Raw genomic sequence first — 12,766 nt, 5'->3', positions numbered from 1 at the left:
CCATCTAGCATTTCAGACTGAAGGAGATGCAGTAGACCAAAGTCCATCTGAAACCACATCCTAAATTCATATTTCCAAAGATTATCTCTGACTGCCATCGACAGGCTCCGGAGGTTCTGAAATTGGTCTTAGTCTCCACTGGTTTCAACGTCTGCCTTGAGTGGAATCCCCCCCCGCCCCCCATCACCCAACTTTTTAGTAGGACTTTTAAGTCCCAAGCACTTAGTTTAAAGGGGTTTTCTGAGATTTTGATAGTATTGACCTATCCTCAGAATAGGTCATCAGTATCTGCTTGTTTGGGGGTCTGACACCCAGGACCCCTGTCAGTCAGCTGTTTGAGAAGGCAGCCGCGTTCACATTCACTTCAATGATGCTGAGCACGATACCAAGTATAGCCGCTATATCGGCTATACAATGTACGGCGCCTTCTCAAACAGCTGATCGGCGGGGGTCCCGGGTATCTGACCTCCACTGATCAGATACTGACGTCCTCTCCTGAGGAGTGGTCATCAGTATACAAATCTCAGATAACCCCTTTAAATCATTTTAAAAATATATATTTTTATTATATATGGAAACTGAAAACTGTTTGTACTCGTTCCAATAATAAAATATTCAGAATATGTTGTGGTTTGCTGCTATTGGATTTCTCTTTAGTACATGCTGCAAAATGGAAAAAAATATGTGCAGTAATGCACCCCATTATTTTAAAGGGAACCTGTGACCGGGATTTTGTGTATAGAGCTGAGGACATGGGTTGCTAGATGGCGGCTAGCACATCCGCAGTATCCAGTCCCCATAGCTCTGTGTGCTTTTATTGTGTAAAAAACCCGATTGGATACATATGCAAATTAACCTGAGATGAGTCCTGTCCCTGAGATGAGTCCTGTCCCTGAGATGAGTCCTGTCCCTGAGATGAGTCCTGTCCCTGAGATGAGTCCTGTCCCTGAGATGAGTCCTGTCCCTGAGATGAGTCCTGTCCCTGAGATGAGTCCTGTCCCTGAGATGAGTCCTGTCCCTGAGATGAGTCCTGTACGTGACTCACTGAGGTTAATTTGCATATGTATCCAATCAGGTTTTTTTACACAATAAAAGCACACAGAGCTATGGGGACTGGATATTGCGGATGTGCTAGCGGCCATCTAGCAACCCATGTCCTCAGCTCTATACACAAAATCCCAGTGACAGGTTCCCTTTAAGGATACCAATGCAAAAAAAAAAATGCTGCTTTCCAGTGTAATTTTCACCTTTTTTTTTTTTTTTACTCCCCCCATCTTCAGCTATGATGGGCAGTAGCTCATCACATGGGACAGCGAGCGCCTGCATCTCCCAGCAGTGCATTGCAGTCAGCTTTTGTTAACCCCTTCTCCCCTTGCACAGAGCCCCCCCGAATAAAGAGCACTGGGGTATGCAATGCCCCTCTCAATTTCCTTCTCCACTGTCTAGAGCAGGGGTCAGCGACCTTCGGCACTCCAAGTGCTGTGAAACTACAACTCCCAGCATGCAGACTTACTTGGCTGTTTTTGTTACTCCCAAAGAAGTGAATAGAGGATTCTGGGAGTTGTAGTTTCAGGAGTGCCGGAGGTTGCTGATCCCTGGTCCAGAGAGAGAGAGAGCGCGCCATATAGTTCTATGACTTTAGAAGGGACAAAACAATGAGATTCTACACCAGCACTGAGAGGAGGAAGCTACTGAGCATGTCCATCCACCTACTGAAGGCAGGAGAAGGTGGACAGGAATTTTGGCCAAAGGAGAAACTGCAGGGGGCGCTACCAGAGAGGAAAATGTAACCTACCTAAGCAAACAATATTTTTATTGCTGTATATTGTAATATTTCATCTTAAAAGGCCTATTCATTGCACGTAATAGTTCTGGGTGTAACGACAGGAGGGGGCACATGTTGTTGCACCTGAAGGGGTGCAATGAAACTCAAAGGAACACTAAACACAGAGAGAGACTTTCTCTATGAATCTCCTTTTCCTTGGTCCTGCTTTCATCATATTAGGCTACTTTCACACCTGCGTTAGGGTGCGGATCCGTCTGGTATCTGCACAGACGGATCCGCACCTATTATGCAAACGCTTGTATCCGTTCAGAACGGATCCGTTTGCATTACCATGAACAAAAAAACTAAAAAAAATATATATATATTTTTTTGTTCATGATAATGCAACCTGATCCGTTTTGACTTGCATTGAAAGTCAATGGGAGGCGGATCCGTTTTCAATTGCACCATATTGTGTCAGGGAAAACGGATCCGTCCCTATTGACTTACATTGTAAGTCAGGACGGATCCGTTTGGCTCCGCACGGCCAGGCGGACATCAAAACGCTGCAGGCAGCGTTTTTGGTGTCCGCCTCCAGAGCGGAACGGAGGCAAACTGATGCATTCTGAGCGGATCCTTATCCATTCAGAATGCATTGGGGCAGAACTGATCAGTTTTGGACCGCTTGCGAGAGCCCTAAAAGCGGATCTCACAGGCGGACCCAGAAACGCCAGTGTGAAAGTAGCCTTACAACTGAAGCTAGAAATGGATAAGAAGAAGAAAGCTTGTATCTGTGTCCCAGGAGATCTGTCAGGTCTCTCTGCTCCACCTCCCAGTCCTGTGTCTGGCTATAAGACAACTGACTGGAGCAGGAGCCTCCCTCCCTCTTTCCTAATGTAAGGTGCTCAACTAGAGCCCACCTACTGAAATGGAGCCCCCCCCCCCAATGCCAATTTCTTAACCTAACCCCTTTGCCACAATGAAAGCACTAATTGCCCATGGCCCTGCCGCTGCTGCCTGAGGCAATCGCCTCACCTGGCCTCATTGGTGGTGCACCCCTGCCTGTATAGCTGCATAGGCTCTGCACGGGCCGCCATATGGTGCTTTCATGAGGCCCCCGCGTTCCTCTGCAAACATGAGAAGCTAGGTGCTGCCATTCCACCATAATGGAGTACAGTTCTATAGTGAAAGCACCGGCCACTTTGGAAATGCGATCAGTCATGCAGCTAGCTCGAGTAGTTGGAGTTTCCTAGAAGTCGGGTGCCTGCAAATGTCATCCACTGCAATCATGTTCACAAGGGGAAAAAGATTAAAATTGTTTTATTAAAGGGTTTCTGTCACCCCGCAAAACTCATTTTTTTTTTTTTGGATAGTTAGATTCCTCATAGTGCGATATAGGAGAATATAATAGTCTTACTTACTTTCATGCGGCCGATTCTTTATAAAACGAAGTTTTATAATATGTAAATGAGGGCTCTACCAGCAAGTAGGGCGTCTACTTGCTGGTAGCTGCTGCAGAAATCCGCCCCCTCGCCGTGTTGATTGACAGGGCCAGCCGTGATCTCCTCCTCCGGCCGGCCCTGTCAGTAATTCAAAAATCGCGCGCCTCGCGTCATTCGGCGCAGGCGCTCTGAGATGAGGAGGCTCGTCTCCTCAGCACTCCCTCAGTGCGCCTGCGCCGATGACGTCTTCTCTTTCGGTGATGTCATCGGCGCAGGCGCACTGAGGGAGTGCTGAGGATACGAGCCTCCTCATCTCAGAGCGCCTGCGCCGAATGACGCGAGGCGCGCGATTTTTGAATTACTGACAGGGCCAGCCGGAGGAGGAGATCCCGGCTGGCCCTGTCAATCAACACGGCGAGGGGGCGGTTTTCTGCTGCGGCTACCAGCAAGTAGACGCCCTACTTGCTGGTAGAGCCCTCATTTACATATTATAAAAGTTCGTTTTATAAAGAATCGGCCGCATGAAAGTAAGTAAGAGCATTATATTCTCCTATATCGCACTATGAGGAATCTAACTATCCAAAAAAAAAAAAAAGAGTTTTGCGGGGTGACAGAAACCCTTTAAAAGAAAATGATAGGCTTGTACGGCGCGTTTCTGAGGCGGTCTGGCTCTTTCTTCAGAAACGCGTCATGCAACGTTGTATTTCTGTTTTGATAAAAGTTTTAACCCTCATCTACTTGAGGTGAGTGAACGCCTCAAGTGAACGCCACATACTTACCTCATCTAAGGAGCTAGCGGTTTCTGAATGGTAAAGAGCGGCAGTCCCTTATTCTAAGGCTGGGTTCACACCAGAGCGTTCTGAAAGGAGCGCTCTGTATGCGCGATTGTATGGGCGTTTACAAGCGCGCATACAGAGACAAGTGAACACACATTGTCGCTCGTTCCCGAAAGTCTATGTACGGGAACGCGCGACAAACGCCCAAAAAAACGCTCATGTACTTGTTTGAGCGTCGGGCGTTTTACAGCGCGATCGTACGCGCTGTAAAACGCCCAGGTGAGAACCATTCCCATAGGGAAGCATTGGTTTCTCCTTGTTGAGCGTTTTACAGCGCGTAGGAACGCGCTGTAAAACGCTCAGGTCTGAACTGAGCCTAAGAGGTTACCCCCACCTGACCTGGTTGCTTGAGTAAGACCACACTGGTCGAAACGTCGCACTGTATCGGTGAATAAACCTTTGGATACTGAAGACAAGAGCGTGCTGCGGTTTCTGTTTTATCTCCACCTGACCTGTCACTGAGTTGTGCCAGGCATTTGCCCGTCTCCGGTGAGTGCATCTACTAACGTAAGGTATTACACAATGAAGTGCCTTTTTGTTTGCTAGTGGCTTAAAGGGGTTCTCCAGGAATTATGAAAATACATAAATATTACTTTAGTATCAATATATTCCCAAATACCTTTCATTTGATATAATGGCTCATTTTGTCTGGGGAGCAATCAGGGAAAATAAAATGGCCGCTGTCCTATTAGTACACACAAAACCCGTCCTAATCACACAGCAGGACAAGTTACTTCACAGCACTGAACTAAAGAGTTGCCTCATCCTCAGGGATTATGGTCCTGAATACAGATGATCAGATCTTCAGCAGACACTCTGTGGGAATGGAGTTCATGAGGAGACATGAAGTACAGAGAGGAGCTGTGGGTAATGAGCAGCAGCTCTTGTATGCAGTCTCCATTACTACAGTCTGTCCTGTCCATTCTCTCTGTACTTCATGTCTCCTCATTAACTCCATTCCCACAGAGTTTCAGCTGAAGATCTGATCATCTGTATTCAGGACCATAATCCCTGAGGATGAGGCAGCTCTTTACCTCAGTGTTGTGAAGTAACCTGTCCTCGTGTGTGATTAGGACGGGTTCTGCGTGTACTAATAGGACGGCGGCCATTTTATTTCCCCTAATAATTGCTTCCCAGACAAAACGAGCCATTTTCACTAATGAAATGTATTTTGGAATATATCTATAATAAAGTAATATTTAAGTATTTTCATTTTTTTAATTCCCCGAGAACCCCTTTAATCCTGATCACTGTGACGGCCAATGGCCACGTCTTCGGGATGATGGCTTTACATTCCGTCTTGGCTGCTATTCAGCAGCAGGTTTGGCATGCATCAGGGGACGCAGGGTCAGAAGAACGTTGAGCTGTGGTGTTCATCAGGCAGGGAAGTCGGACCATACAAGTAGGACTAAGCAGTAGTGTAACTAGAAATAACGTCCCCACAGCAACTTCTGGGCAACCCCCTTCTCCAGTGCAACCCCAACTCCTGCAGCTAGTCCAGATAACAAGGACCAGGTCCGGTAGCCAGTCTGTCCATTTTGTCCTTTTAGTCCTTCTTATGGGTGGGCCCCTTCTGAGTTTGGGCCCTGTAGTTGCTGCTTCCACTATAGCTACGCCCCTGGGACTAGGTTGGCGCCAGAACCTCTGTTGGACCTATGACTATGTCCTGTGTGTAATGGTTGGGTCCTGGTCATTTGGGGCCCAGTCATTTCTATTTATGTCACCATGACCCAGACTGCGAGTGGACGCGAGAATCCCTTATGAACATGACGTTCAGCCATTGGGACAAGCGCCACCTACTTGACTTCGAACCAGACAACACTGCTCCCAAATGAGAGATATGTTGGTTGTCCAACGGCGGTAACAAGTTGGGCTACAATAAAAGTAAATACTATGATGCAGGATAATTGGGGGCAGGGATGCTGTGGATTCTGCACTGGGGTCCAGCAGTTAAGCCTCTGCAGCTGTCCCATGCTTTCTTGCATATGTGAATGAAATAATGAAAGCAGAAACATTGCCCTGTCACCCTAATGCCAGCTGCATATATCATGGCAATCAGGGCAAGACTTATCTGATGCGGACTATGACCAGGGCTGATTATTACTAATAATCATGTGATCAGCCCTGGTCATAGTCCACATCAGATAAGTCTTGCCATGATAAAGATGATATATGCAGCTGGCTGCTCTGAACGTGTGTTATAACGAGAACAATAAAGTTGGTTGTTGAAAAAAAACAAAAAAAAAACAACACCCAACCTTGCGTTCCAAGGCTCGCTGTGAGACTGCAGCGCTGTACGGCATACCGGAAACAGGAAGTGCAGGTGTCACTCGTCTAGTGAGTGGCTTAGTGGAACTTGGCTTGTGACTGAGCGGAGGAGTGACGCCTGGAACTTTCTCACGGTAACGGGTACGTTATATTCCGTGGCCCTGGAGAGCCGCCGGGCTGATATACCTATACGGCGGTTTCCCCATAGGGTATAGTATTAATTTTAATTCGCAGGGTTTCTTGTATTTGCTAGATCTAGGTCTATAGCTTCTTAAAGGGGAACTCCAGCAGAAACAGAATTTGTCATTATAATGGAGGTCCTCCAGACTGGGGTATATAAGGACCACCCTCTGAGGCATCTATATACTGTAAGGGGGTCTAGGACACGCCCTGAGGGGGAGGGGGGGGACAGTCTTAAAGGGGTTGTCCAATTTCAGACACGTGTCTACAGTAGTGTTGAGCAAACTTGTTTTTTTTTTAAGTTCTGCCTCCAAAGTTCGGGTTATGGATTCCAAATTCCGTTATGGTCCGCGGTAGTGGAATCCGTGACGGGATTCTTCAATAACCCGAACTTTACACGCAGAACTTCGCTCCACACCAGTCTGCAGGTTAGATCAGGGAGCAGCGACCTCCAGCTGCTGTGAAACTACAACTCCCAGCATGCACAGCTATTTGGCTGTTCTTGTAACTGTCAGCAGGGCTAGTGCAAGAATTTTTGCCACCCTAGGCGAAAGCAAATTTTGCCGCCCCTTGACTCCGTCCGTTGACAACGCCCCTTTACCAGCCCCCTTTTTTGGACACCTATTCCATGCAACATTGTGCACTGTCTGTGGGGGCAGTTAGTATTACTTAGTGGGGGCACTGGGGGACAAATTACGTAATGGGCACTGCCCATTACGTAATTTTCCCCCCAGTGCCCCAACAAAGTAACACTAACTGCCCCCACAGACAGTGCACAACTGCACACTGCCCATTACGTAATTTGTCCCCAGTGCCCCCACTAAGTAATACTGAACTGCCCCCACAGACTGACACTGTGCACAGTCACACTCCAGCCAGGCAGGCTCCATTATGTCATTTGAAATTGCCGCCAAAGCACCCCCCCAGGAGAAGATGTTAGAACTTGGATGGATCACAAGTAGGGGGCGTGGTGCGGTTGGCGGCTAGTCGGGAATCGGGATACGGACTCCAGAGCGCCGGCGCCCCCAGGCAGAGTGCGCTCTACGCGGTGGCCTACTCTGCTTATGGGTGGCGCCGGCCCTGACTGTCAGAAGTAAAAGGAGGATTCTGGGAGTTGTAGTTTCAGAGCAGCTGGAGCACCAGAGGCTAGAGGATAATCGTCTGATTGTCAGGGGTCCGACCAGTGGGGCCCCTGTTTGAAGGGAGAGGTGGTCACCCATGTGCCGTGCTGCAAGACAGCAACTCTCATCCTCCACACCTGCAATGCAGTAGATGTAGTATTATATGCTACTAGAACAGGGAGATTTGATTAGTTTGCCCTAGTTTCTGACATATTTTTTTTGAAAATCGTCATATGGAACTTTTTCTTCCTGCTGCTTGTGCCATGACTCCGCACTGAGCGATCCACTGTAAGGTGACACCTCCACCATCTTACTGCACCTCCGAGACTGCGCTGTGCTGGGGCGCTGTCATCTTACTGCACCTCCGAGGCTGCGCTGTGCTGGGGCGCTGACATCTTACTGCACCTCCGAGACTGCGCTGTGCTGGGGCGCTGTCATCTTACTGCACCTCCGAGGCTGCGCTGTGCTGGGGCGCTGTCATCTTACTGCACCTCCGAGGCTGCGCTGTGCTGGGGCGCTGTCATCTTACTGCACCTCCGAGACTGCGCTGTGCTGGGGCGCTGTCATCTTACTGCACCTCCGAGGCTGCGCTGTGCTGGGGCGCTGTCATCTTACTGCACCTCCGAGGCTGCGCTGTGCTGGGGCGCTGTCATCTTACTGCACCTCCGAGACTGCGCTGTGCTGGGGCGCTGTCATCTTACTGCACCTCCGAGGCTGCGCTGTGCTGGGGCGCTGTCATCTTACTGCACCTCCGAGGCTGCGCTGTGCTGGGGCGCTGTCATCTTACTGCACCTCCGAGGCTGCGCTGTGCTGGGGCGCTGTCATCTTACTGCACCTCCGAGGCTGCGCTGTGCTGGGGCGCTGTCATCTTACTGCACCTCCGAGGCTGCGCTGTGCTGGGGCGCTGACATCTTACTGCACCTCCGAGGCTGCGCTGTGCTGGGGCGCTGACATCTTACTGCACCTCCGAGGCTGTGCTGTGCTGGGGCGCTGTCATCTTACTGCACCTCCGAGGCTGCGGTGTGCTGGGGCGCTGACATCTTACTGCACCTCCGAGGCTGCGCTGTGCTGGGGCGCTGCACCTCTATATATACAGGACACACCCTCTGTATACAGTGCGCCTCTATATATACAGGACACACCCTCTGTATACAGTGCGCCTCTATATATACAGGACACACCCTCTGTATACAGTGCACCTCTATATATACAGGACACACCCTCTGTATACAGTGCGCCTCTATATATACAGGACACACCCTTTCTGTATACAGTGCGCCCCTCTATATACAGGACACACCCTTTCTGTATACAGTGCGCCCCTCTATACACAGGACACACCCTTTCTGTATACAGTGCGCCCCTCTATATACAGGACACACCCTTTCTGTATACAGTGCGCCCCTCTATATACAGGACACACCCTTTCTGTATACAGTGCACCTCTATATATACAGGACACACCCTCTGTATACAGTGCACCTCTATATATACAGGACACACCCTCTGTATACAGTGCACCTCTATATATACAGGACACACCCTCTGTATTCAGTGCGCCCCTCTATATACAGGACACACCCTTTCTGTATACAGTGCGCCTCTATATATACAGGACACACCCTTTCTGTATACAGTGCGCCCCTCTATATACAGGACACACCCTTTCTGTATACAGTGCACCTCTATATATACAGGACACACCCTCTGTATACAGTGCACATATATATATATATATATATATATATATATACACACAGGACACACCCTCTGTATACAGTGCGCCTCTATATATACAGTGCACCCCTCTATATACAGGACACACCCTCTATATACAGGACACACCCTCTATACAGTGCACCTCTATATACAGGACACACCCTCTGTATACAGTGCACCTCTATATATACAGGACACACCCTTTCTGTATACAGTGCGCCCCTCTATATACAGGACACACCCTTTCTGTATACAGTGCGCCCCTCTATATACAGGACACACCCTTTCTGTATACAGTGCGCCCCTCTATATACAGGACACACCCTTTCTGTATACAGTGCACCCCTCTATACAGGACACACCCTCTGTATATAGTGCACCTCTATATACAGGACACACCCTCTGTATACAGTGCACCTCTATGTATACAGGACACACCCTCTGTATACAGTGCACCTCTATGTATACAGGACACACCCTCTGTATACAGTGCACCTCTATATATACAGGACACACCCTCTGTATACAGTGCACCTCTATGTATACAGGACAGACCCTTTCTGTATACAGTGCGCCCCTCTATATACAGGACACACCCTTTCTGTATACAGTGCGCCCCTCTATATACAGGACACACCCTCTGTATACAGTGCACCTCTATATATACAGGACACACCCTCTGTATACAGTGCACCTCTATATATACAGGACACACCCTCTGTATTCAGTGCGCCCCTCTATATACAGGACACACCCTTTCTGTATACAGTGCGCCTCTATATATACAGGACACACCCTTTCTGTATACAGTGCGCCCCTCTATATACAGGACACACCCTTTCTGTATACAGTGCGCCCCTCTATATACAGGACACACCCTTTCTGTATACAGTGCACCTCTATATATACAGGACACACCCTCTGTATACAGTGCACCTATATATATATATATATATATATATATATACACACACAGGACACACCCTCTGTATACAGTGCGCCTCTATATATACAGTGCACCCCTCTATATACAGGACACACCCTCTATATACAGGACACACCCTCTATACAGTGCACCTCTATATACAGGACACACCCTCTGTATACAGTGCACCTCTATATATACAGGACACACCCTTTCTGTATACAGTGCGCCCCTCTATATACAGGACACACCCTTTCTGTATACAGTGCGCCCCTCTATATACAGGACACACCCTTTCTGTATACAGTGCGCCCCTCTATATACAGGACACACCCTTTCTGTATACAGTGCACCCCTCTATATACAGGACACACCCTCTGTATATAGTGCACCTCTATATACAGGACACACCCTCTGTATACAGTGCACCTCTATGTATACAGGACACACCCTCTGTATACAGTGCACCTCTATGTATACAGGACACACCCTCTGTATACAGTGCACCTCTATATATACAGGACACACCCTCTGTATACAGTGCACCTCTATATATACAGGACACACCCTCTGTATACAGTGCACCTCTATATATACAGGACACACCCTCTGTATACAGTGCACCTCTATGTATACAGGACAGACCCTTTCTGTATACAGTGCGCCCCTATGTATACAGGACACACCCTTTCTGTATACAGTGCGCCCCTCTATATACAGGACACACCCTTTCTGTATACAGTGCGCCCCTCTATATACAGGACACACCCTCTGTATACAGTGCACCTCTATGTATACAGGACACACCCTCTGTATACAGTGCACCTCTATGTATACAGGACACACCCTCTGTATACAGTGCGCCTCTATATATACAGGACAGACCTTTTCTGTATACAGTGCACCCCTGTATATAGATAGTAAAGTCCATCTATACAGTGTCACCCTATATACAGGATACCCCATATGTACAGTGCATCTCTCTATATGCAAGATAACTCTTCTATATACAGTGCACTCCTGGGAGATGCAGGTGACTGATGGTCACTTGGGACGAGCTGCTGCCCACCTACAGAAAGTGAAGTGAGCAGAGCTGCAGAGGGATCAGTAAAGAAGCTAAAAAGCGTGAATACCACATTGGAGAGCAGTGTTTTTTCAGTGATATAGTTAAATAATAGTGTGCAAAGTCCGAGTGGTAGGAGCCTTCGGGGTCTGGACTCTGCACTCCTATACTGGTGGAGGGGCAGAACGTCCCTGTGGTCATAGGAGCTCACACCTCTATAGTGCCCTATCTGTTCAGTGATCAAGTACAGGCTTGTTTTACAAGTCGCGGGTGCTGCACCCATTTCTAGCAGGCCGGGATACTACTGCGTCCGTGTCTTCTCCTGAAGTGGAGGTGAAAGAATAGAAATAAAGCTGGGTATGCTGGGTGTTGAAGTTTTGTCAACAGCGGGATCGTTGCAGTTTGGAGATGAGCTCTAAGGGTCCGGCTGCGGGGCGATCTTGGTTACACCCCCCCCCCCCCCCCGCCAGGATTGCAGTGTAGTGTTACTAGCATAGAAATTAATGAGGTCGCAGCACGACTCGCACTGCGCTGCGACCCCAGAATCACCAAAAATTCCTTCAGTCTTGGATTTTGAGATTCCACGTGCGAGTTGTGCCGTGACCCCATTCATTTCTATTGTAGTATCGCCCCACTGCAATCCTGGGGTGCGACTAAGATCTCCCCTAATGGTGTGAGTAGTCCTCCCGAAATGAGAGCAGGTAGACCGATGAGCTCCTGTGTGGCCGGGGTCACGCGTCGCGGTAATGTGCCGCCTGGTACTCTTCCTCTTATACGTTTTTAATTCACAGCGAGGAACAGAAGTATTTGAACACCCTGCGATTTTGCAAGTTCTCCCACTTAGAGATCATGTCGGGCTCTGACATTCAGATTGTAGGGGCGTTCCCACTGAGAGACAGAATAAAAAAAAACTAATTCAGGAAATCACATTGTATGATTTATAAAGAATGTCTTTGTCTTGCACGGCTGAACAGAAGTATCTGAACACCTGAGGAGATCCGTGTTAGTATTTGGTCCAGAAGCCTTTGTTTGCAATTACAGAGGTCAGACGTTTCCTGTAGTTCTTGACCAGGTTTGCACACACTGCAGCCGGGGTTTTGTCCCACTCCTCCACACAGATCTCCTCTAGATCTGTCAGGTTTCGGGGCTGTCGCTGAGCAACACAGAGTTTCAGCTCCCTCCAAAGATGTTCTATTGGATTTAGGTCTGGAGACTGGCTAGGCCACTCCAGAACCTTGATATGCTTCTTACAGAGCCGCTCCTTGGTTATCCTCGCTGTATGCTTCGGGTCGTTGTCATGTTGGAAGACCCAGCCACGACCCATCTTCAATGCTCTGACTGAGGGAAGGAGGTTGTTGCTCAAAATCTCACAATAAATGGCCCCATTCATCCTCTCCTTAATACAGTGCAGTCGTCCTGTCCCCTTTGCAGAAAAGCACCCCCAAAG

General features: G+C 48.5%; 1 protein-coding gene across 1 annotated transcript in view; it reads left to right on the top strand.

Moving 5' to 3' along the window:
• The first annotated feature begins 6,344 nt into the window (after positions 1–6,344).
• Positions 6,345–12,766, top strand: part of BCAP31 (B cell receptor associated protein 31) — a 56,013-nt gene continuing 49,591 nt past the window's right edge. Inside the window, exon 1 of the mRNA XM_040442745.1 lies at positions 6,345–6,452. The gene's annotated coding sequence lies outside the window, so the exon portion shown is untranslated. The remainder of the gene's footprint in view (positions 6,453–12,766) is intronic.

This window comes from Bufo bufo, chromosome 8 (genome assembly GCF_905171765.1).
Source record: "Bufo bufo chromosome 8, aBufBuf1.1, whole genome shotgun sequence".
In the NCBI taxonomy this organism is placed as follows: Eukaryota; Metazoa; Chordata; class Amphibia; order Anura; family Bufonidae; genus Bufo; species Bufo bufo.
The sequence above is the reverse complement of the archived record's forward strand: the minus strand, read 5'-3'. Positions and strand labels throughout refer to the sequence as shown.